We start from the raw sequence: 24431 nt of genomic DNA, 5'->3' as shown, positions 1-24431 counted from the left end.
ATGTGTGGGGGGCGTTTATCAGATAAGATTTTGGCAGACAGTCCTGAGCAAAGTTATTTTGCTATAAATCGGAGCCAGTTCTTATTAAAATAGCCAAAGAACATGTGGTTAGGAGCACGTGGCAGGGTGCTGTTTGCTCTTATAAGCAATTAACTGACATAAGAACAATTGTAAAACTTGCAACATGTAGCAACCCCTACATCTTAAACAGTATATTTTGTGCCACATGGTGAAGGCTCTGTGTCTTATCTGCCTTTTAGTGAATGTTTGTAGTAGCAACTGTTGTTGTCAGGTACTTAGCCTGTTGAGGAGAAAGGGCTCTTTAGTTTTGGGGAACAGAAACATTGGGACTAGAAATGTCCATGTTTAATTTTCACTCAAACCTGTGTCTCTGTGCGTATGCAACGTAACACGTGCGTGTTTGTTTCAAATAGTCCATATCTCTCAGTGGTAATTGGTGATGTTACTATATAAGGAAAATATTAGTTCCCCCAATTTACCCAGTTATCAGTTAGGAAGATTACTGCTTGAAGATGGGATAGCTTATGGTTTGCTTCATTTTGAGAAATAGTGGAAGTATCATTCATGCATCTGTTTGATGTTAATTGAGCGCCTGTAATGTATAAAGCACAATGCTGGGCATTTGGGAGGTAGGAGGAATCAGGCATGAATCCCATCCCCCGAGGTCCTTACAATCCAGGAGAGATAATATGCATATAAATAACTATAATATAAAATAGAAGGTGATAAATGATAGTATAAAAAAGGATTGGACAATAAATGGTAGGAGTTACAAATCTATATATATATACATATATATACACACATATTTTTCAACCCTCTGTTCTCATATCCTTGAGAAGTCCCCTACCATGAAGCTTCTATTGTCACTATAGGACCCTGTTTTTAAGCTAACTAAAATTACTTTATTTGGGTATAAAAAAAAGTCACTGTTAGACTGGGCTCTTTTTTTTTTTTTTTTTTTGTGAGGAAGATCAGCCCTGAGCTAACATCCATGCTAATCATTCTCTTTTTGCTGAGGAAGACCGGCTCTGAGCTAACATCTATTGCCAATCCTCCTCCTTTCCGCCCCCCCCCCCCAAAGCCCCAGTAGATAGTTGTATGTCATAGTTGCACATCTTTCTAGTTGCTGTATGTGGGACACGGCCTCAGCATGGCTGGAGAAGTGGTCCGTTGGTGCGCGCCCGGGATCCGAACCCGGGCCGCCAGTAGCAGAGCGCTTGCACTTACCCACTAAGCCACGGGGCCGACCCTAGACTGGGCTCTTACTGGTCCTCCTCAGGAACCACGGTCCTGTTGTAGTTCTTCAGTAAAACACAAATAATGGTAAATTTAAAACAATGCTAGAGACCCAATTCTGGATATTAAAACCATAACTATTTCATTAGAGATTTTCATTGGGTATGCCTTCGATGCTTTGTATAATGGAGAAGTCTCCAAATTCAAAAAAAAGAGGTGGTGTCCCTTATGTTTGTTAAAAGTCTTTTGGAACAACCATTATTCGTGGAGCGCTCACTACATGCCAGGTACTGTTCAGGACACAGAGTAGAGGACTGTGAGCAAGAGCTTACACTCCTGGTTTTATGAAAACTTGGGTTTTAGTGAGGAAGATAGGTGATACATGAGTGAATAAATGAACAAGAGAAGATTTCTGATAGGCACAACTGCTAAGAAGGAAATAAAATAGGCAGTGGGACCAATAAAAATGGAGAGTTGTACATGAGTTTTGTGGGTCGCAGGTGGGACAACATTGGTTAGGGTCAGAGAAGGCCCATCTGAAGATGTGAAAGTTTTTCTGAGACCAGAGTGATGTGAAACATTCTCCAGAAGAAGACTGTTCTTGGCAGAGGGCACAGCAAGTGTAAAGGCCCTGGGGTAGGAACAAGTTGGCCTGTTAAAGGAACAGAAGGCAGCCTCGTGTGGCTGGAACATTGTGAGTGAGGTTGAATGGGGAGGTGGGGTCCTAGTAGGCTACAATAAGGAGTCATTACACTGGATAGGTTCCAAGGCTAGTGCACAAAAGGCCATTTATCTCAAGTTGAAGCCAAACTCTTAGTATTAATACTAGGTTGAACTCTGGGTCCTGAAAACAAGTTGCTGCTAGGTAAAGAAAAGAGGAAAAAAGAAAATTTCTGTTTCCTTTCCTGGGTCCTCCTGGCAGATTTTAAAAAGTAAATACAATTTGCACATTGTCTGTGTCATCATCTCTTTATCTGTATCCCTTTATCTAGGCAGCAGGTGCTCTTATGATTCTTTAATTTTATTTCCCCATTCTGGTGCCCCTCCCCTGCTATATCCCTATAGCACTTCATTTTCTAAGTTGAATTTTACCTTTCTTCCCTTTTTAACCATTCTCAATCAAAACTCTCATTTCTTCAAGGCAACAATTATAGCTGGTGATAGGAAAGCAAATCTGATTCATGGTGTGAATAGCTGATATAGTCTGGTCCACTTATGAAATTATTTGCATTTTTAAGAGAGTGTTTGCCAAATGAATCTCCTATTTTAATTAATAAGATGGTAAAATAAAGATGAGTAAACCATTTGAGAGGCTTGGAGGATGATCTTTTTTAGAAAGGGGAGACCCAGCCCTGCTTGCTTAGGAGTGTTTGCTTTTTATGGCTTCTTCCTTTCCTCCACTCACAGGTTCTCTCTAGAGCTCGGTGTATATCCATAAAGATTCTTGTGCAGCAGCAGGAAGTCCCAGATTTGGAAGTAGTGTGAAGGGTCAGAGATGGGTTAGGGGTGAGGATGGGAGAGAGCGGTGGCTCTCTGGGTTTATCAATTCTTGGCAAATTGAATATAAATTGAGAGCTGACCAGATTCGAGTATTTGGAAAATTTCACCTGCAGTTGGAGGATAAAAAAGATTGATTATGATTGACCTTTCTTCGACGTCTATGTTTCATTTCCACTCTATGTTTATGCATGTGGATGCAGGGTAATTCTGAATAATGGTAATGATGAAGGGCCATCATTACACAGAAGATCATTCTGTGCTCCTAATTAAAATTATGGCTGGAAATTGCTTCCTTATGTGTGGCTCAAATTGCCTTCGCAATAATTTCACTTTATAACTTCTAGTTAATCCTCTCCTGACCACCCTTAAGAATTCTTCCTCGTCCTTGAAGTTGACTCCTTTGAAATCTTTATGGGCAGTCCTGGTTTCCCCTAAGCTATGAGTATCCTGATACTTGGTTCCCACAAGACTTCAAGATTGTAAGCAAGACAGTCTTTGCTCCCTTTTCTCCCACTGCGCTTTTAATGGGTTCTGGCTCTGGAACACGACTTGATTTCATGTTGCGGTCAGTATTATAAATTAGCTGAGCCTTGCTGATCCTCTTTCTCCCTAATGAATTCATTGCTGTCTTTCAGATCCAGACTGCCACACACTGTTAACCCTAATTCGTATTCTCTAATGGTAATCAAGTAACCAATAACTCACATGTTTTCAAAATGAGCACTTTTTACATTCCAGTTCATCAGTGATAGTAGGAAAATTACATGTAATGATATTCTCCTTGGGATTCCAACTAAGAAATGTTTTAGCCAAAAAACATCTGATCGTGTGGGCAGTATGATCAAAGAGTGGTTTTTTTAATCAATATTTTATGTGGTCAGTCTCTGACCCATATGTTCCAGGTGAGGTTGCTTAGTACAATAAATTTGAAGGTTTCTGAGTTATTTTTTTATTCCATCAAATTTCAAGAATTGCCCCTAACAGTAGTACATTGAGAGAACTTGTGCTGTTGTTTTTCCCATAACAGAGGAAACTTTTGAGAAAGAATGCACATGGCAAAGCCACAGCCTGGTTTTCCAACCCAGAGGTTAAAAAATCAGGCCTTATTTGACTCTTTAAAAGAATGGTAACAGAACTCCTATGCAAATTGTAGGATACTGCTCTCTGGGATAAGCTCTGCAGATTTGTGGCTGGTGCTGAAAATGCTTATTTTCGTCATTTGTTGAATGAATAAAAGAATGTTGTATCCAGAGCTTTGGCAGTATGTGCAAAGAGCAGGTTTTAGGGGCCAAGTGTCCTTTTTGCTTGTTGTTTATAGGAAAAAGAGATGATAATTATGGTGTTGAGGATATTTAAAAAATTTCTAATCATCTAGTGTATTTTGTGGTATTATTTATGTAAGGAGAGAAGATTGTGGTGAAATAAAAAATGTTTTGGAAAGCGATTGGCAATCTTTTGTTATTTCCCTAAGAAAGTTCATTGTGTGTATTCAGGTAGTCGTTTAGATAGATGTTTTCATTGAAGTGACGAAGAACAGTTTTTGGTTTTTGTTTTTGCTAGTGTGGTTTAAGTACCTTTATTTTATTTTATTTTTATTTTGTTGAGGTAACATTGGTTTATAACTTTATATAAATTTCAGGTGTACATCATTATATTTCTGCTTCTGTATAGACTACATTGTGTTTACCACTAAAAGTCTAGTTGCCATCCATCACCATACGCATGTGCCCCTTTACTCCTTTTGCCCCCTCCCCCTGCCCACTCCCCTTCCCCCCTGGTAACCACCAATCTGTTCTCCGTATCTATGTGTTTGTCTCAGAGAACGGTTTTGAGGGCCTTCTGTCCTTGTGAATATGCAAATCTCTGACAGGCAATTCAGTCATATTGTACTTAGGGTTCCTAGTCTTATGGAAACTAATGAACAATTTTTAATGTCAAGAATAATTGGCTTAGAAACTACTGTGATAGGTCAGGGCGTCTTAAAATTTCATACGTGGTTAAGTTAAAAACCTACCAGAATCTCTAATGTGGCATCTGGGAATTTTTGTTCCTGAGGGCTCTCCAGGTAGTGGTGATGATAAGCTCGGTGTGGTACCATGCCCATCACTCTCAGAGAACTGTCATTCATGAGGAACTTCTCAGAATACATGACTTAGACTTTTCATGATCACATTGAATTGGGTGTGATTCAATTGTAAAGCAGTTCTCAGAACAAATATTGGAAGGTTAAATTATTCCCTATTCTTTGGTGTAACGTGCATACACATTTTGTATTCTGTCCAATCCCTTGTTGTGTTCAAGAGATTGAGGGGTACAGTGGTGGGGGGAGGACAGTAGACTAAGAAATGGTGAGTGAGCGCCATTTCAGAGAGCTAGATACCAGCTAGACTCTGGATACCCTTGGAGGAGTCCTTTAGAACTTCACATGTATTATCCCACTTGGCCCTTGGGAACCCTCGGGAACTCAGTAACACAGATATTGTTTATTAGCACCCCCATTTTCCAGATGAGGAAACTGAAGCATCTAAGAATTAGATGCCTCACTTGAGTTCACATGACACTAAGTGCTGAAGCTGTTGCAAGCTCTCTGGTGCCAGGTCTCTCAGGGGAGCATGGATGTGGGCTAGTCACGTAAACTCATATTCTTTCTGCCCCGCTTATAAAACATGCAAGAATTTACCTTTCAAGTTATGATGAGTATATTCTGTGAAATGCATTTATGTTTTGACCACTTCCTGGTTGAATAGAATTAAAGTTTATAGCCTCTCAGGGCACGTTAAAAAAAATTTTTTTTTGGTCTCAATTTTGTTCCAGTGGAGTCTTTTGGCTCTCTTTGAATTTAATGAGAAAAACCTTGATCTAATAAGTTTTATTAAAATGGATACTTGTATTAATATATTGTATGTATGTCTAGAGGCTTTCAAGTAATGCGCACACATTAAGATGAACTAATGAACTAATAAACTCTGTTCAATGCTAAATCACTTTAATAAAAACAATAATGAGATTTTTAGCATACTTGTACAAATGACACAAATATTTGTATTTATGTGCTGACCACATAAATAGAATGTTAATTCCTTGATTTTTTTTTTTTAACTCTTACCAATAGAGCGTTAATGTTTAGACATTCTGTCATTTTATATCTAAAAGACTCAAGGAGTAGTATGAAGATGTTAGATGTAAAACACATAGTAAATAACTACATGGACTCTGATCCCACTATTTTTAAAAGGAAAGTGTGTTTGTGTGTGTGTGTGTGTGTGTGTGTGTGTGTGTGTGAAGAAAGAGTCAGCAAGTTATCTGGAAGAATATAATGTACCAAGTTATCTCAAATGGTGGGACTATGGGTATCTTTACTGTCTTTTGCTTTTCTGTTTTTGTTTTTTTTTTCTTACAATGAACATGTCTAACTTTTGTAATCAGAAAAAAGTTACTTATTAAAAAATTACTTTAATGAAAGACACATACGAACTTGTTCTATTGCTTTGTTTTCCTCAGTGAAAAAAAAAACCCTCTCTCATTACCCCTTTATTAACACCCCTTGAAAACTGGAGAAGTTACTATTTAAATACAAATACCTCCATCAGAATCACCTGGGCATGCTTATTCAAAAGGCGAATGCTGGCCCCCAACTCACGTGAATCAAAATGTTCTGATTCACAACGTCTGCATTTTTATCAGGCATCACAAGTGATTCTGATGCACAGTTAAATTTGAGATTCACCCTTCTGATTGTAGATTTCCTCATCTATATTTATTCTATAATGATTAAAGCATCTTCTAGACTCTATTTTCGTGTTCAAAGTTTTTAATGAACGTATGGTGGCGTAACATACATTTTATTGTCAGGAACACTAAAAAGACTAAATATTCCCTCTAAAATGTAAGAATTAGAGCGAGTCATCCATTCAGCACAGGTTTTTGGAGTGTGTACAGTGAGTCCTCCTGTGAGACCCTCTGTCCACCCGAGAGAGCCCCCATTGTGGAGGATGGACTCCTGACCGTGCTGGAACGGGTCTGAAAAGAGAGACTAGCATTCGATCAGAGCACTCAGTGATAATCAAAGCTGCTCTCAGAAGGCTACATCAAACTTGAATTTCCTAAAGAATAACTAACCTTCTTCTCTTCATTTCTCTCTTAGCCGGAACAATTGGTTAGGTTATCTTAAGAAATCAGTAAATCAGCATCTTGTGTTCTGAGTGGTGCATTCTTTGGAAAAAGTTACTGTGTCAGGAATTCACACAATTGGTGTGTTTATTTTGAATGCATGCCATCCTGCTGAAGGTACAGTGCAACTCTCCCTGGTTTCCTATTGATTGAAATAATTTGCAGTAAGTTAGTGCTAAGTATAAACTCAGACATACACTATCTTGCTGAATTGGCCTTAAAAGGTGGCTCTCAAGTTTAGCATGCATAGAATCACCTGGAGGGCTTGTTAAAACAAAGATTTCTGGGCCCACTGCCAGATTTCTAATTCACTAAGCATGGGGCTAGGCCTATGAATATGCATTCCTAATAAATTCCCAGGTATGGCTGATGCTGCTTCGAGAACCACTGGGCTAAAAGAAACGTTTCAGTGACCAGGACCACAGTCACATGTACAACCTGTTTGGTTTTTAACTCACAATTTAATATAGCCTCCTTGAACTATGATTAGATGCTGCAAATAGAAGGTTATCCTTTTTCTAATTGAGTGGTGGTGACTTTTTTACATTTACCTCCACTTTGATGAAATTAAACTGTTTGGCTCTGTTTTTTCTTTTTAGACTCCCAAGCTAAATGAAATACTATTGGTGTTTCTCTTTAAGGGTTAATATGAATTAAGGCAAGCCTGGTGAAGTTTGTATCATGCAGACAGGTATGGCGACTCCTCTGCAAACCATTCCTGAAGCAGGTCCATTCTAGGCCAACCAGGTAGACTAGGTCCCATCCCACTTCCACAGTCCTCTGGACATCTTTGTGCCCCAAACTAAGCCCCCCAGCCCCACCCCACCCCCAGATGTGCAACACCTATGGTTTCACCTGTTTCTCTTAAGGTCATTTGCATTTAATAGTAATTCTTAAAGACTTCAGAGACTTAAGGCCTGGCTTACAAGGCCAGAGTTTGATGTTTTGGGAGAAGAATCTGTCCATTTTCCCTTGGCCCAGCCAGTACTCATAAGGTTAGTCTGGGGATCCTTGGCCTGGAATGGAGCTGTCTGTAGAATCGTTGTCAATCCTCTTCATAAGCATGTTTCAGAATTTCTTGGAATACATGTCCTGAGCTGCTGACTACTGCCTGGGATATCCCAGAGCCTTGACTGAGTGTTTGGAACAAAGTGTTTGTCTATTTCCCAACCTTTGGAGGCTTGCAGACAGGGTCTTTGGCCAGAAAAGCCCACCCCACCTCCTCTAGGGGAGATCAGTTCAAGAATGTACTTTCCAATTGGCTAGCAAGATTCTCAGGGGTCAGAAGGGGACTGAGCCTTGACCTACAGAGGAAAGGACCTTTAGGGTTCAATGGGACTCACCCTCTCCTCTTTCCTCCCACATATGGCAAACTTACCCTCCATCTTTTAGTCCTGAAGTATACTCCTAAGGTGGACCTAGAGACAGTAGTGTCACCGATGCAGGCTTAGGGATGCAGTCTTGTTGAAAGGTGGTCTAGGTCTTGGCTCAAAGCTGTATTTCTCACATCAAACAACCCCCCCTCCCCCCCACTTTTCTGTTCCTCATCATACTTAACCCCCCTGGCCCTCTTGTTGTCCCAAGCTCTTTCCTGCCCCAGGGTGCGGACTTGCTTTCCCCCACCTGTGCCTGGCTTGTTCCTTTTCTTTTAAATCTGTACAGAAGACAACCTGTGAGAGGCCTTATCTATTATGGTCCATCCAGCCCTGCCCATCCCCCTCTCCTCCTTAAGCTACTTTTTTTCTTCCTATTTTTAATCACTACCTGAAATTTTATTGTTTATGTATTTCTTGATTTATTTCTCTCTTCCCTGCACTAAAACAGATGAACATAGGGACTTTTTCTTATTCACTGCTGTCTCTCCAGCGCCTAGATCATGACTGACAAACTGTAATTATGCAATAAATATTTGTTGCATGAATAAGTGAAAGCATAGCAAGCACATTGCTTTTGCTTGGAGTGGTGTGTTGTTAGGGAGGCTTTGGGGCCTGATGGTGATTATGAGGGGGCTACATGCCCTCTGTCCCTGGAGGCACCCCTTCTTAGTGTCTCTGTTGTCTGTGGAACATGGTTGTTCCCAAGCTGCTCTTGAACTGCAGGATAAGGCCAGCGTAAAGCTGAAGAAGAGTGCCTTATTTGGCAGTTTTGAAGGGAATTTGTCTGCTTGAGTTCTGATGGAATCATCCAAAGGTCTGGTTTTATCTGCAAAACCAAACTTGAGACCAACCTTGGTGCTGGGTCGGCAGGCCTCTTGCATCGTTGCATCATCTGATTGAACTCTAAGCTGAAAGCATCATCCATCCATCGTTTAGCACTGATGAGAAATAATTGCAGTGCAGTGCGGCCAGGCCCGGCAATATCATTTTGTTAGTTATCTCTGATGCTTGCAGTGGGGTGAGGACAGTGGTAAGGTGAGGCAGGGAGGACAGGTAAAGGAAGATGGCAGCCCAAGCAGCTTGCAGTCCTTCGAAAGGGAAGATCCTCAAGTCTGGTGCTTTGAACACCAGAATGATGTTAATCAGGGGATTTTTTTGTATTGGCATTGTCAACATTTACATTCACTTTACACATTGGATTTGCATCTGAAAAGACAAACTATAATCAACATTTAAGGGATAACACTCATATTTGCATATGATTGAGCAGACATGTTAAGTAATTTTAGCCAGGCTGTTGCTAGGAAACCAATTAATAATGCTCTACATTTCATTAAAAATGGAGTTCTATCTTTGCTTTCATTTAACTTCACAATTCAGCTGCTTGGGCTACGCTTTTTCTCCCTCGGTAAATTGTGACAGATAAATTATCGTTTTACTGAATTTATTTCTGTGATTATAGTTGTTAGTCATATCTGTCAATACAACTTCAAAGCTTTTTTTTTTTTTTAGTCCTTTGGGGGGCGACTGAATTTCAACTGTTAATCATTTTTTCCTCCATAGCTTATGGGGACTTAAATTGTATTTTTGTGAAGGCCTCACAAATTGTGGGTTAACAACAACAAAAAAAATTAAAGCAATCGCTCCTGTTCCATAATTGCACCTTCTCAGTGTGGTGACTAATAATTAGAATATTAGTCACTATTCAGAAAGTGACAGACAGCTGATTAAGCATTCAGCTGCATTTTGTTTCTCTCTGCCTTTCCATGGTTTGGAGGCTAGACCAGGTTCTGTCCCTTACGCAGTGCAATTAAAATTTTCATGACTTGATTTTACATAATAGACTCCTGCTCTTATGAAGAGAAAATACATTTTTAGCGACTAGAAGTGCCTCTTTGAACCAATCAACTGGGCAGTTGCATTTAAATTGTAATGACATTTTGCAGCTTAGCATTTTGTAGTATTGATCTGGTGAAAACGCTCATTAAAAAACAAAATTAGTTTCTATTCACATCTGTTTCACAGTATTTCAATCACTTTATTTGGGTGATGCATACAAATGCATCTGGTTCTTCAACTTAGCTAAAATGGTGATCTCACCCATTTTCTAAGGGCTAAATAAAGCAAATTAGAATCTGCTTTCATATTTTATATTCCACTTTGGTCTTCTGGATCTAAAAGTATAGTGCAAAAGAGGACATGGAATTTGGAAGCAGATAGCCCTGGAGTCAGATTCTGGCTCAGCCCCCTCTGGCCTTGTGCCTCAGTGTCCTCATTTGTCACACAGAGAAGAAAGGATGGCCCTGAGGAGAAGACGACACGTAGGATTGTAAAGTGTGGGGTGGGCCGTGGATACTTGGCAAACATTCCTTCCTTTTCCCTCCAGAACTGCTTGGGCACTATATTGGTTACCAGGGCTGCTATAACAAATGCCACAGACTGGGTGGCTTAAACAATAGAAATATATTTTCTCACAGTTCTGGAGGTTAGAAGTCCAAGATCAAGGTGCCGGCAGGGTTGGTTTCCTCTGAGGCCTCTCTCCTTGGCCTGCAGGTGGCTGCCTTCTCCCTGTGTCTTCCCCCTGTGTCTTCCGTCTGTGTGTATCTGTGTCCCAGTCTGCTCTTCTGAGATAAGGACACCAGTCTGATTGGATCAGAACCCACCCTAAGGGCCTCAGTTTAACTTAATTTCTCTTTAAAGGCCCTCTCTCCAAATATAGTCACATTCTGGGGTATTGGGGGTTAGGGCTTCAACATATGAATTTTTGGGGGACACGATTCAGCCCATCACGGGCACTAACCCAGAAGATGCACATGGCACATTTCTGTCTTCACTTCACTCAGTTTGGTTCCTACTCAGTGGTCAACACAACTGACACATCATCCGAAAAGGAGTCAGGAAATGGGGTTCTTTGGTTATGACTTTTCTGGTTAGGTCAGAGTTCGTCAGAAACACTTAGTAATACTTAACACCCTCCTCCTTATTTTTAGTTTTTATTTCAACCTTTTTGGATATATTCTAAGGCCACTTTTTCATGACCTTAGTAGTACATGAGGATCATCAACCTTAGGCTCTTAAGATCCTTATTTTTATTCTCCATTGCTACTAGACGTGGATATACAACGGATAGGCCATAGGGATAAATGTCCATTTCCCTTTGTAAATGAATTGTGGAGAAGTGTTTGGCTCTGAGATGGCTGGCAGGGGCCAGGCTTTGGGGCCAGTACACAAATGGGCAATTGGAATTGAGTGACACAAATACTGTAGAGAAGGTTATTGATTCATTCAGCTAATACTTACTAAGCCTACTGTGTGTCACTGTGCTGGTCACTGTGGTTACAATGATAAATAAAAAAGGTCGTGGTCTCTAGTCTTATAGAGCTTATAGTCTAGTGATGAAATAGATTTTAATCAAATAATATCACAGATCCGACAGTACAGCTTTGATAAGTGCAGGAAAGGAAAGGCATGTGAGATTATGAGGGTGAGTAATGGTGGGGATCGGGGATGGCTTTCCTGGTTCAACTGAGATCTGAAGGGTGGTGAGGCTTACCTTGCTGAAGGGGTGAGCAGTAGGGGTGTGGTGCTGGGGGTGGTCATAAGTTAGAATATAGGCAGGAACATTTCAGGAGAGCAGACTGCATGTCCAAAGGCCCTGAGGCAGAAAGGAGCTTAACGTGGAAGGCATGAACTGAGAAAAGGACAGTGTAGCTAGAAAAGAAAGTAAAGGAGGATGTAGTAAGAGATGTAGCTGGAAAGCCTTCTAGGAAGACTAGAGGAGTTGGAAAAGGCTTCCTAGGGAAGTGACACCTGTATCTTTACGAATAACTGTGACTGATTTCCTCTGGTAGAGAAGAGGGAGAGGCATTTTTAGATAGAATATCATAATTTGGTGTGTGGCTGAAATGTCACTTATAGGAAGGAACCCCATCATTCCAGTTAATGGAAGTTCATACTTCAGTGGGTTCAGGCTAACTGGGAGTTTACTAGATTTGCCATGTTGAGATGTATGTGCTCACACCTAGGCAGGGACTCATTAAATAGAGAATGAATGAATGAACAAATGAATGCTGTGTTACTGAATGGGCAGTGTTGGTGGGTGATGCTCCAGAGTTGACCTAACCTTAGAAGCAGTGATACATTAGTGTTACAACTGTTCAGGTCTGGTGGACTAATGGAAGGCTGGCTGCACTGTCATCTCAGGCCCAGCAGACCCCCAGCCTGTCTCTTCCTCCTCTGCAGATCTGGGAGGGCCCCTTAAATCCTGCCCGCTGGCCCAGTCTCACCCTAGTTGCCTGAACCTGTCCCAGCTCAAGGCAGGAGAAACCAGAAAGAGTGCCAGCCCATGGTCTGGGTCAGCAGTTATTGTTAGGCCAACCTAGGTCACAGTGGCCCTGTTCTAGTAAGTGAGGTTCAGATAATCACATAAGCTGAGCAGCAGAGTGTGTTCTGGACATAGTGGGCAGTCCTGACTGGGTGAAAGATGTCCTGTCTGCAGGGGAGGAATGGAGGGAGAAGCTGGAACAGTAGGTTGGGAGCACATTAGAGAAGATTCTGGCAGCTGTATCTCTGACTGAAGAACTCGTATGTCATCTGGTTTTGGTTCAGCCATGAATCTTTATTTCTTTCCCCAATGAAGCTAAAATCAGATAGAAGAAGATTTAAATTGGAGCTTAGAATGTTTTTTCCTGCTTTTAAAAACTCATTTACTGGGGCTGGCCCGGTGGCGCAAGCGGTTAAGTGCGCGCGCTCCGCTGCGGCGGCCCGGGGTTCGCTGGTTCGGATCCCGGGCGCGCACCGACGCACTGCTTGGTAAGCCATGCTGTGGCGGCGTCCCATATAAAGTGGAGGAAGATGGGCACAGATGTTAGCCCAGGGGCCGTCTTCCTCAGCAAAAAAAGAGGAGGATTGGCGGATGTTAGCTCAGGGCTGATCTCCTCACCAAAAAAAAAAAAAAAAAAAAAAAAAAAAAAAAAAAAACTCATTTACTTAAATAGAAATAAACAAGACCACTTGCTGGCTGCTGTTAGGTGGGAAGTCTCTATATTTTGAAGGTTTTCATAAATGTAAGGAATATTCTTTGATCTTAACCAAGAGTTTCTTCCTGTGTGTGTATTGCCACCAAACTATCCTCTGGGTCTGAAGATAGCTTAAGAGAGAACTATTGATGGCTTCCAAGGTTATGGCATTCAGCTATACCAAAAGACTACAACATCAAAGGATTATTATAAATTGAGGGCACAGATTTACTTGTGAATAATGGAACAGCTGCCTAAAACAACATCTGAGGGGCAATTACCTCCAGTCTAATTTGGTGACCGTGGGCTTCATAATCTGCGGCCAATTAAGTACTATCAGTTCTTCCAGCCCCCACAGAGAAACGTACAAACAGGAGACACTCTTATCTACATTGGCCACATGTGCACGACTGCGCATCTGTTAAATTTGACTTTTTTCAGCTTGAGCAAAGGATAAACTGGTCTTTCACTTTTAGGAGATTGAGGAAACATTATTGAGCACACATTGCCATTTCAGTAGGCACAAGGAGTGGAAGGAAAACATGATTTCCCCTTGGGTTTCGTATGAATAGTGGGGAAGAAATCACATGGATGTAGGGGAATAGAAATGGAGCTCATGTTAAAAATCCTGGCATTTATATATCATGCTCCATCTCATAGTTTTGTAGATGACTTCTGGGCTCTACGAGCCTGTTTCTAATTATACTTCTCACAGGGTTATTCTTTTTTTTTTCCCCCCCTCAAAGCCCCAGTAGATAGTTGTATGTCATAGTTGCCCGTCCTTCTAGTTGCTGTATGTGGGACGCGGCCACAGCATGGCCAGAGAAGCGGTGCGTCGGTGCGCACCCCGGGTCCGAACCCGGGCTGCTAGCAGCGGAGCGCGTGCACTTAACCGCCAAGCCACGGGGCCGGCCCTCACAGGGTTATTCTTATTTTGCATTTGTAGATACTTTTAATTGCATCTGCATTTTACCTCTACCTGGGTACTCCTGGTCTAAGTGGCCACCTCCTTCAGAGAGCTCTCTCTGGCTCTCACGGGGGTCAGCCTCCTGGCCAGAGAGGAAGGTAAAGCAGGATGCGTGGAGCCCCGAATTTCATGGGGGCAGTGAGGGGAGAGCAGTCTGGAATCTGGAAAATCTATGGGCTTAGGGTTTAGCCGTTTAGCATCACTGAGGTCTCAAGCAATCTGCAGGAAGTGGAGAATTGCAAAGAGGCCAACAGTGCAGAACTGGGCAAATCCACCAGTTGCGGTGGCTTTTCCAGGTTAGTTAGGCCTCAGCTGGGCAGTAGCTCTCAGCAAGTCATCAGACAGCTTGGGAACATGTGCATGGATTCCAGGGGAAAAGAACTGCCTGTAATTAGCACTTAAGACGTCTTCCTCGACCTCGAGGGACAAAGGGAAGGATGCCTGCCCGTCTGCCATTCAGTTATTCACTTTTTTTTTTTCTTTTTTAGCACTTGATACTATGACTTAAACTCTCTATGCTTCAACTTTTTCAGCAGCAAGATGGTTTTGATGAACTGGTGTCAGAGGTTTCCTTTGGCTCTAATGTTCTGTGGTTATGGAATTCTATTAGGGAGTGCAAAGAAGAGAACAAGCATCTGGACCTCAAAGATCTATACTCTAATTAGGGAGTTTCATTAAATCCATGAAAAGCACGAAAAAAGAAAAGAGAAAACCACAAGCACTTTACAAGAAAAGGGATGTCGCAAGACGGAAAGGGACTGATGGCCCCTGCCGTGGGTGTGAGTTCCCAGGGGAGTCTTTATGGAAGTTGGAGGGTTGGATTGTGTATTTCAGGATGGGCAGGGTTTAGAGGATGAGGGAAGGAGAAGGCATTCCGAACAGGAAGGTGAGGGAAGGCCAGAGTGGGACAAATGGAAGACTACATCCGTCTTGCTCACTACTGGATCCAACACGTAGTAGAGGTCTGTTAGGCATCACTGAATATATAAATATACCAGAATATAACTTCTGGTATAGATTTATTTATAGATATGTTTACAGTTGTCTAGGGGACTAGTGAGATGAAGGGCAGGGAAAGACGAGATTAAGCAGGAGTTTTTGTCTGTTCATTAATGTGTCCCAAATGCCTAGAATAGTGCCTGGCGAAAAGTAGGACTCCATAAATATTTGTTGAATGAATGAAATCATCAGTGACATGACTTCAGGCTGTCATGTATGTAATGGGGAACATTAGAGGTTTGGGAGAAAGTACCGTTTGGGAAGAGTTCATGGCAATTTTATATAGAATCGTTTGTAACTGGGGGAGTAAGGAAACCAGTTAAGAGATTATGAAGTAGGCACAGGGTCCTGAGGAGGCCCTGAAATAGATGAGTGGCCTTGGAACAAAAAGGAAGAGCAGGGTGGGGACTTCACAGAGAAAGACTTGGTGAGTGGCCATCACAGGGTGTGAACAGTCAGAAGATGCCTAAGGTGTGAGGTGTGAAGGAGTCCAGGCAAATTGGAAAGTGATAATATTATTGATATAGACAGGGGAAGCAAGGTAGTGTTTTGTTGGAGGGGAGGGGCAGTGGGCATCAATGGTTAGTTTTAAATACTAAGCTGTGGGGCCGGCCCCGTGGCTTAGCGGTTAAGTGCGCGCGCTTCGCTGCTGGCGACCCGGGTTTGGAACCCCGGGCGCACACCGACGCACCGCTTGTCCGGCCATGCTGAGGCCGTGTCCCACATACAGCAACTAGAAGGATGTGCAGCTATGACATACAACTATCCACTGGGGCTTTGGGGGGGGAAAAAAAAAAGGAGGAGGATTGGCAATAGATGTTAGCTCAGAGCCGGTCTTCCTCAGCAAAAAGAGGAGGATTAGCGTGGATGTTAGTTCAGGGCTGATCTTCCTCACAAAAAAAATAAAAATAAAAATACTAAGCTGTGATATGGGGGTGAATTGCCTCCATTAGGCACTTGCAAGTTGAAAACAGGTTGAAAGCCAAGAGATGGTCTCAGGGCTCGAGATCAGGTTTGTGAGGCCTTCTCTTGAGTCTGCAGGTTGATTGGAAAGCAGCGGGTTTGGGAGGAGGTAGGGAGATAGGGAGACCACCCCAGGAGGAGCGTGACCATGGTCTCTTCGTTCACAGGGCTGTTGGCTTCCACTTCAGCTGTCTCTTTTAGAAACATCTCAGAGGTCTTAGAAGCTACACTTTGGTCATGTCTGGGGGAGCTGTTACTCCACAGGATTCTCCTGACCCACTTCATCAGCATTTCCTTTATTTCTTACATAGGATCATTTTGTTGCCATTGTTATTTTTCTGGTACTCTTATCACCTATGTGAAATGTGTGCCTAATACATGAGCATCCTCTGTAGGAACTGATCCCCTTCCGATTTTTGAAGGATATACCACTCATAACTGTGTGTGTGTGTGTGTTTCTGTGTGTGTGTGTGTCTGTCTAAATCTCTCTTAGAAACGGAACTATGATAACTAATTTTACAACCTCAAATGACAGGGAAATATGTCTAATATGCGTCAATTGAATAAAACTTGAAAGATGCTAATACAGAGGGTTTGAGTTAATATTGGAGTAAAAGGGCATTTATCATAGAATACTATACCTGCCTCATTTTTACCTTAAAAATTCCAATTTACTAGAAACTTTTGAATAGAAGTAATTGGGAATGTTCAGTCCTTGTTAAAGAATATCATTTTCCATGCTTGTTTTGGCAGCACATACACTAAAATTGCAATGATACTGAGAAGATTCACATGGCCCTGTGCAAGGATGACACACAAATTTGTGAGGCAGTCCATATTTTTATTTGTCTTTATGAAACTCAAAAAAATATCATTTTTCACTTTTCCAGCTGAGGTGGACTAGATATTTTCTGAATCACCTGTTTTCTACCTCCTTTCTTTCTTTGCTGTAATTCTTTTGAATACGACGCTGGTGATGATATAAAATGAACTTGGGTAAACCAGGATTCTGATGAGAGTTTTGCCAGACTTTAATTGTGTTGTGTTGCTTGCCTTTTAAACAAATTAATTGTGAAAAAATAATTTAGCAGCCTCCAAATTGTCAGCTTCTCAATGGCAGTTTATGTCTGTATATCTCTTCAAGTCAAGCATCTGCTTAAAAGATATCGATGATGATGTGGGAGTAAAAACATTGCTGTAGGAATGCAGTTTTGCAAAACTTGGCAGTTCCCATCAATAATTGAATAGCATAAATTATATTTACCTCTGTAGTGTCTAGACCAGAGAATTAGAACCATGAGTTTATAAAAATCCAGGTTTCTGTCTACACAAATAGAAGAGTATTTAAAAATTGTGTTTTCAATGGGATAATGATGAAGTTTTTAGTATATGGTATTGAACCAAGTGGGTAGCTATCTGGAGAAAGATGAGGTTGGTTCTATAACTCATACCATTAAAAATAAACTCCATCTTGATTAGTTCATTTTATATAATGATGAATGTGATATTCAAAAGCATTATGGCAAAGAAAGAAGGGAGAAATCAGGAAGGCAATTCATAAAATGTCTGGTCTACCTCAGTTGGGAAAAGTGAGAAATGATATTTTTAATAAGGATTTCAAAATTTGAGTAGATATTCATATCTGCTTAAAATCATAAAAGGACTAGAGGAAAATGGGTAAATTCCTTTATAACTTTGAAGTAAGAAGGCTTTTTAAAATATGACTCAAATTTCAGAAACCATAAAAGAAAAAGATTTATAAATTTGACTAAATTCAGATTAAAAATTTTACTTGGTAAAAAACACAATAAGCAAATTCAAAAGACAAATGACAATCAGGGAAAACAATATTTGCAATGGACAAAGGGCTTACCTCTCTATATAAAGAGCTCCTACAAATGAATAAGAAAATGACTGGCAGACCAGTAGAAAAACAGGCAAAGGACATGAACAGATTATTCACAGAACAAGAAGTGCAGATTTTGTCTTTAAACCTAAGAAAAGATCTTCAGACTCAGACATAATAAGAGAAATGCAAATTTAAACTATACGGCAGACTCTATCAAGATTGCCAATACAGTTACCCTTTGACCCAGCGATTTAGCTACTGGTAATTTTTCTCTGCAGGTACATCTGAATACGTATAAAGTGATGTATATAGGAGGTTTTTCATTAGACCATTGTGTTTTTTTTAATTTATTTTTTTTATTGAGGTAGCCATTGTTTGTAATAGAAAAGATTGGAAGCGATTCAAATATCCACTAGTAGGAGACTGGTGAAATAAACTATGATTCATCCATACAATTGAAAATGGTGTAGCACTTAGAAAACATGGAACATCTTTATGCAGTGATATGGAAAGATCTCCAAGATATGTTATTAAATGAAAAAAAACAAGTGTAGATCAGAACATGTAGTATGAGACCTTTGGTGTAGAGAGGGGACAAAATATGAGCTGATATTCATATATGCTTGTATCTGCATGAAGAAACATTGAAAGGATAAACAAAAGAAACTCAGTAAAAATGCTTACTTTTAATGGGTGGGTGGGGGGTGGGGTGGATAGGGATGGAGTAGACAGACAGAAAAGAGTAGGAGCAGCACTGTTTGTTGTATACCCTGTTGTATCACATCTGTGAACCATGTGAATTATTCCCTATTCAAAACAAAAAATAAGTTACGTGTTTGTAAACTTGCATTTCAGTGGTAGTTTAGCCTATGTCTGAGGAAGTATCTGCCCCGACCTTTGTCATCTCTTGTTTGGACTCTTGGCTACAGCCTCCTAAGTGGGTCTTGTATTTGGTTTATCTAGAGCTGTGCTGTCCAATAATGGTAACCACTGGCCACATCTGGATTTTGGGCACTTGAAATGTGGCTCATCCAAATCAAGATGTGCTGTAAATGTGTCGGTTTAGAAGACTTAGTATGAGAAAAAAGAATGTAAACTATCTCAATAATTTTAAAAATATAGACTACATGTTTAATAATAATGGTTTGGATTTGGGAAGTTAAAATCTATTATTAAATTAATTTCACTTATTTTTTCTCTTACCTTAAATGTTGCTACTAGAAAATTTAAAATTATATATGTGGTTTGGCTCTGTGGCTCACATTTTATTTTTTTTGTGCAGCGCTGATGTAGACTCCTGTCTGCACTTGGCATGTCTGCCAGAATGACTTTCTTAAAAAAAGAAAAAAAGAAAAAAAAAAAGCTAAATGTGGTTTAAAACCTTCTCTGACTCCTGGACGCCTATAGAGACCCTTTGTAATGGTCTCTGAGCTGCTTCCTTTACTGGTTTTCCACCTTCTCTTACATATAAACATTGCTTTTCTTCACTCCCTGGACTGCAGGCCCTTCGTAAATGTGAGCCTTTAAACACGCTATCCTGTCTCCTTGCGATGTCCATAAACCTCCATTTCGTTACCTTGAAAACTCCAACCCATCTTATAAATCCAGTTCATGTGGCCCCTTCTTTGATGAAGCTTCCCTAGTTCCTCTGTCCCATTTCCTTATGGCATTTGGTAAACCTGTGTGTTCTCATGCTTACCACCTAAGACCTCCATTAACCTTCTCAGGGGTATTGTCTCCCTCACCAGACTGTGAGCGAGCTCCTCAGGGGCAGAACCCATTCATTTTTATATTTCCAGAACCTGAAACTGCCAGTAAATAAACTCCAAAAAGTCACTAGGAAAGGGAGGTTGGTTGTGTTTTGTTGAGAGCACACCATGCCCCATTTGCCTGGCTGGCGCTTGTATTTGTCTGGTCTGTATATTGAGAAAAGCAAGCTCAAACCCCGTAGGTCCTCCACTGGTTAAGAATAGGACCCTTTGGAACGTTCTAGCTTTAAATGGGCCAGCCTCTCTACAGACAGAAGATTACACACTGCAGAGACATCAGTAGTACCAAACCCTCAGTGAGCCCTGGTCTTCGGGGTTGTGTTCAGACTGGAAGATGAGAGGTGTTTGTGTTTAGTCAGAGAGCAGAAATCTCCAGGCTGGCTACTTGCCCATGTTTCCAGAAGGTAAAGGTGGCAGGTGGTTGCCAGAAGGTGAAAGCATCAGTGGAGGCCTGCCAGCCACAAGAAGGCTGCGAGCTGGAATAATGAAGTTCTCCACGGTCTTGTCAACGGGCTCTTACTTTGGTGACCGTCTCTGTGTTGTTAAGGTTCCCATTGTCCTTCTCTTCTGCTTGTGGGGACTTAAAAGAGAAAAGAAGAGTAATAAACAGAACATCCAGGGTCTGTGAAGCAAAGATTTTTAGAAGGAAAAATTGGAATTTTACAAGAAACTTCTCTCCTTAGCTAAGTAACTAAAAGGGCTCATGTTTACACCCAGATTTTAGAAGCTTCCTTACCGTTGCTCAGGGTGCATATATTATATAATGATTCAGATAGTTTCACTAGGCAAAGCTTCTTGTGCAGCTCTCGTAATCAGGTGAATGAAGAGCTCTTTTTTTTGGCAAAACTTTGAGGGCTAGTAGTGTAGTAGAAAGCCCAGTGTTGTCAAGGAGCTAGAAAAACTGGTCTGAACCCATGATTGCCACTTACCTAGTGGTGTGAGCATAAGCAAGTTACGTCACCTCTCTAAACCTCATTTTTCAGTGAAACGAGGTTATGTAATACCCCTCCTAGGTTGTGAGCATTACAAAAGGAAAATGAATACTGGTGCCTAACACAGTGCCTGGCCCATAGTAGGTTTTGGTAAATAAGATTTATAGTTCCAATACAAATGTAGATGGTTCTTTTGCAACTCTCTGGCGCCGAATCATCAAATTAACACACCCAAGGCAGAAGAGGACCGTGACCTTTCACAACTGTGGCAGACTGCAGGGATTGCTCAACAATAGCAGTCCTTAGTAACTGCTCTCCGGAGCCTCACCATCATCTGTGGGAGGGAGGGAGGTGGGTAAGGAGTCAGGACAGGTGGGTTTGAGAATTGGCTTTGCCATTAGTTAGTCCCATGAGAATTCAGTCTACCTCCTTGATCCTGAGTCGCCTTGTTTGTAAAATGATGTTGATCTTTTCCATCTCTAAAATGCTCTAGTTCTGTCTCCCAAAAGCAGCAGAAGCAGGCCCCTGGTGGCTACGCTGTGTTGTTTGTGGGGTAGCAGTTCACTGGGTCAGACAGAACCCGGACACTGCACAGCAAGGCTCTACCACCTCCAAACAGAAGGGGGGTGTTCTGCTTTCCCTTGGGGATTATGTTCCAAGGCCAAGGTCTTCTTTCTGGGCTCCATTCCCCGTGGTCTGCTCTTACCTTCTCCCAGGATCCACTCGGCTGCTTTACTCACCAGAAATGCTTGCTTTTTTTCTGGGGTTGAGATCTGTTCCTCATCATTCTTCTGACAAGAGAGAGAATAATCATTTTTAAGAGGGAGATTATCAGCAGGCTTTTTTTTAAAGTGACTTTTGCGCTTAGTAAACATTTTTATGAACATTTTGCTTTCTCTTAGGCCCTTGAGATCTGTATGTTCCCCTTCTCTGCCTCCCCATCTTACCTGACTGCTCACCTTGAGGAGCCCATCCTCCATTCTTATTTGAGATAGATGAACGCAGTACTTTATATGCCTTATGACCAGATAATTCGAGCTGGCAGTAATCAAGATTTGGGGCTAATTATCTTTAAAGGGTAATTTCATTGCTGCCCATAATTGATCTTGCCTTAAACCCACTATTGCACTTCTTTTGTCACATGATTAAAAAAGAAAAAAAATGCTTTGGGCAATAAACTTTTGAAAACAGGTTTCCTACATTCAGTTCTTTTTCAAACCAACTTTACAAATTTCAAGTGTGCCTTTATTAATGTCATGGTTTGCCTGCTTTATATTACGTATTCAAAATAAAAGAAAACTAAAACAGTTCATCATTGAAGTGAATGTTACAAAATCAGCATCTGGTTTGAATAATAAGTTTTTTTGTCCAAGTGTTTGCTTCATTGAATGAAGCTAATAAAACTGCCCTCGATTGTTAGGTCAGTGACTTTTCCTTCACTGACTTTTGGTTCCTTTCACTTGCCAATTTGGAAGCCACTAAGGTTTCTTCCAGAAAGTTCTTTCCTAGTGGTACTTGTTTTAAGTACTCACAGACAGCCACTTTCCTGTCACCAGCAGGGCAGAGGTGATGATACTCCATGAACACAAAATCATAGGTTTGGGACATTTCACGTATCTTCTCCGCCAGTCAGGCTCTTGGAACAGGAACAAAGTGAAAAAAGAGCTCTAGAGTTGGAATGATAGAAAATTAGATATTGGTACAGCACCCTAGTATCCACACAATTCAGGGTCAGGTATATAGGCAGCTGTCCCCAAGTTTTGTTTCTATCTTGAACTCAGATGCTTGCAGAAATAATAGTTGCACCTGGATAATGGAAATACTACCTAGAGGGCACAAAGCCATTCCCACCACTCTTGCTGATAACACACATGAACACACACCTCTCGAGAGTCTCTTGAAGTTAATTACACTTTTTTTGTGTGTATGTGTGAGGAAGATTAGCCCTGAGCTAACATCTGTTGCCAATCCTCCTCTTTTTGCTGAGGAAGATTGGCCCTGGACTAACATCCGTGCCCATCTTCCTCCACTTTATATGTGGGACGCCGCCTCAGCATGGCTTGATAAGTGTTGTGTGATCCGAACCTGCAAACCCTGGGCCACTGAAGCAGAGCACGCAAACTTAACCACTATGCCACTGGGCTGGCCCCTAATTATACTTTTTGCTACTAGGTTTTCTGATTCATAGATATCCATGCTAATAATATTTACAAAGTACTTTCAGATCTATCCTTTGATTTGGCTTTCAGAAAACCACTTTAAGATCGATAGGGTAGATTCTGTTACCCATCTCTAACTAATGGGGAACCTCCTCAAAGAACTGCTGTGACTTATTCAAAGACATATAGCTGTCATGTGGTAGGAAGGAATGATAATTTATAAACACCTAATTTTACATTTTATCACAAAACCTGTATTGCTTGTCAGGATCATCCCGTATTACATGTTGTACTTCAATAAAAAGCTTAATGGATGAATGAATGAATGAATGAATGAAGAAACAAAACAAAATCCTAACACACAAACAAAACAAAACCCTAAAGGGAAATATCTCCAATAGTCAGTAAAAACATGGAAACAAGTGAGTTCTGTTTGTTACTTCTTTGCCTATAATCAGAATTGGCAAGAGTGCAGGCCTATCGTAGATTCACAGGAAGTATTTATTGAATTTCATTGAATTAGCATTACTTAGCTAATAGAAAAATAACAGAATATCCCTTTATCTATGAATACTTGGATACACGGATTGTTATCAAACACCAAATAGGCCGAGATGGACTATTAGTTTCTTACTGTCTTCAACCACATGCAGTTGTCCACTGCAGTAGGCCCTCAGGAAGTGGGAGACAAGAAAATCAGAGTGGTTCTCCATCTTGCCGAGTAGATCTCAAGCATTTCCTCCACTCTACTTTTTAAAAAAGTCTATTACCAATTGTGTTTTCTACTGTGCTCTTCACAAGAATAAAGGGAAAACAGAAAACTTTTGGGTGGAATTGAAAGGTACTGCCAGGCAAGGCTCACAGGGGAGAGCGTGATTTCAGATAACTGAGATCTCAGGCAGCCCTATGGGACATGTGGGCATGTCACCATGTCTTATTCAGGACATTGGGGCAGAAAATACGTCCCTTTCTCACTCTGTTAACAGAACCCACCTTCTTTGAGAATTCTGGAATCCTTGCTCTATTAATTTTTTTAAGCTTCTAATTAGAATTCTTTGTAGTCAATTTTTTCTTCTTGACCATGCTTCTTTTTAAATTCTAACTCTTCGGCGCCAAATGGATGTTTTCATTTTTACTAATCCTTTTTATGTTAGTGTGTGATGTGCAAGTGTTCCTTAAAAAATACCTAATATACTTCGTAATTTAACCTTTGCAGTTTCATTCTAGGTCCTTTCCTGACAACTCCTAGTTGGATCCTACCCTTTGAAATTCACTTAGGCCGTTAAAGATTCCAGGCCTCAAATTCCTGTCTCTTTTGGCTTGGCTGCCTCTTTCTTCACTTTTTATCCCAGTTTGGCCCTCAATAGACGAGGCAAGGTGAGCACCCTCCATCCTACCTATTTCTCATGGCTGGTTCCTGAGCATGGCTGATTGTTTGGTAGAGACAGAGGGATAAATGGAAGCAGTCG

The 24431-nt window shown here is 41.0% G+C and overlaps 1 protein-coding gene and 1 non-coding gene across 2 annotated transcripts in view; both read left to right on the top strand.

Annotated features, from left to right (window-relative positions):
* JAZF1 (JAZF zinc finger 1) overlaps nt 1-24431 on the top strand; it is a 320674-nt gene that overhangs the window by 42042 nt on the left and 254201 nt on the right. The window lies entirely within an intron of this gene.
* LOC131400720 (U6 spliceosomal RNA) lies at nt 16991-17096 on the top strand. Its single transcript, XR_009217425.1, has one exon. It is a non-coding gene; the product is annotated as a U6 spliceosomal RNA (small nuclear RNA).

The sequence above is a fragment of the Diceros bicornis genome, chromosome 3, assembly GCF_020826845.1.
Source record: "Diceros bicornis minor isolate mBicDic1 chromosome 3, mDicBic1.mat.cur, whole genome shotgun sequence".
NCBI classification, from domain to species: domain Eukaryota; kingdom Metazoa; phylum Chordata; class Mammalia; order Perissodactyla; family Rhinocerotidae; genus Diceros; species Diceros bicornis.
This window is presented reverse-complemented; position numbering and strand designations above follow the sequence as displayed.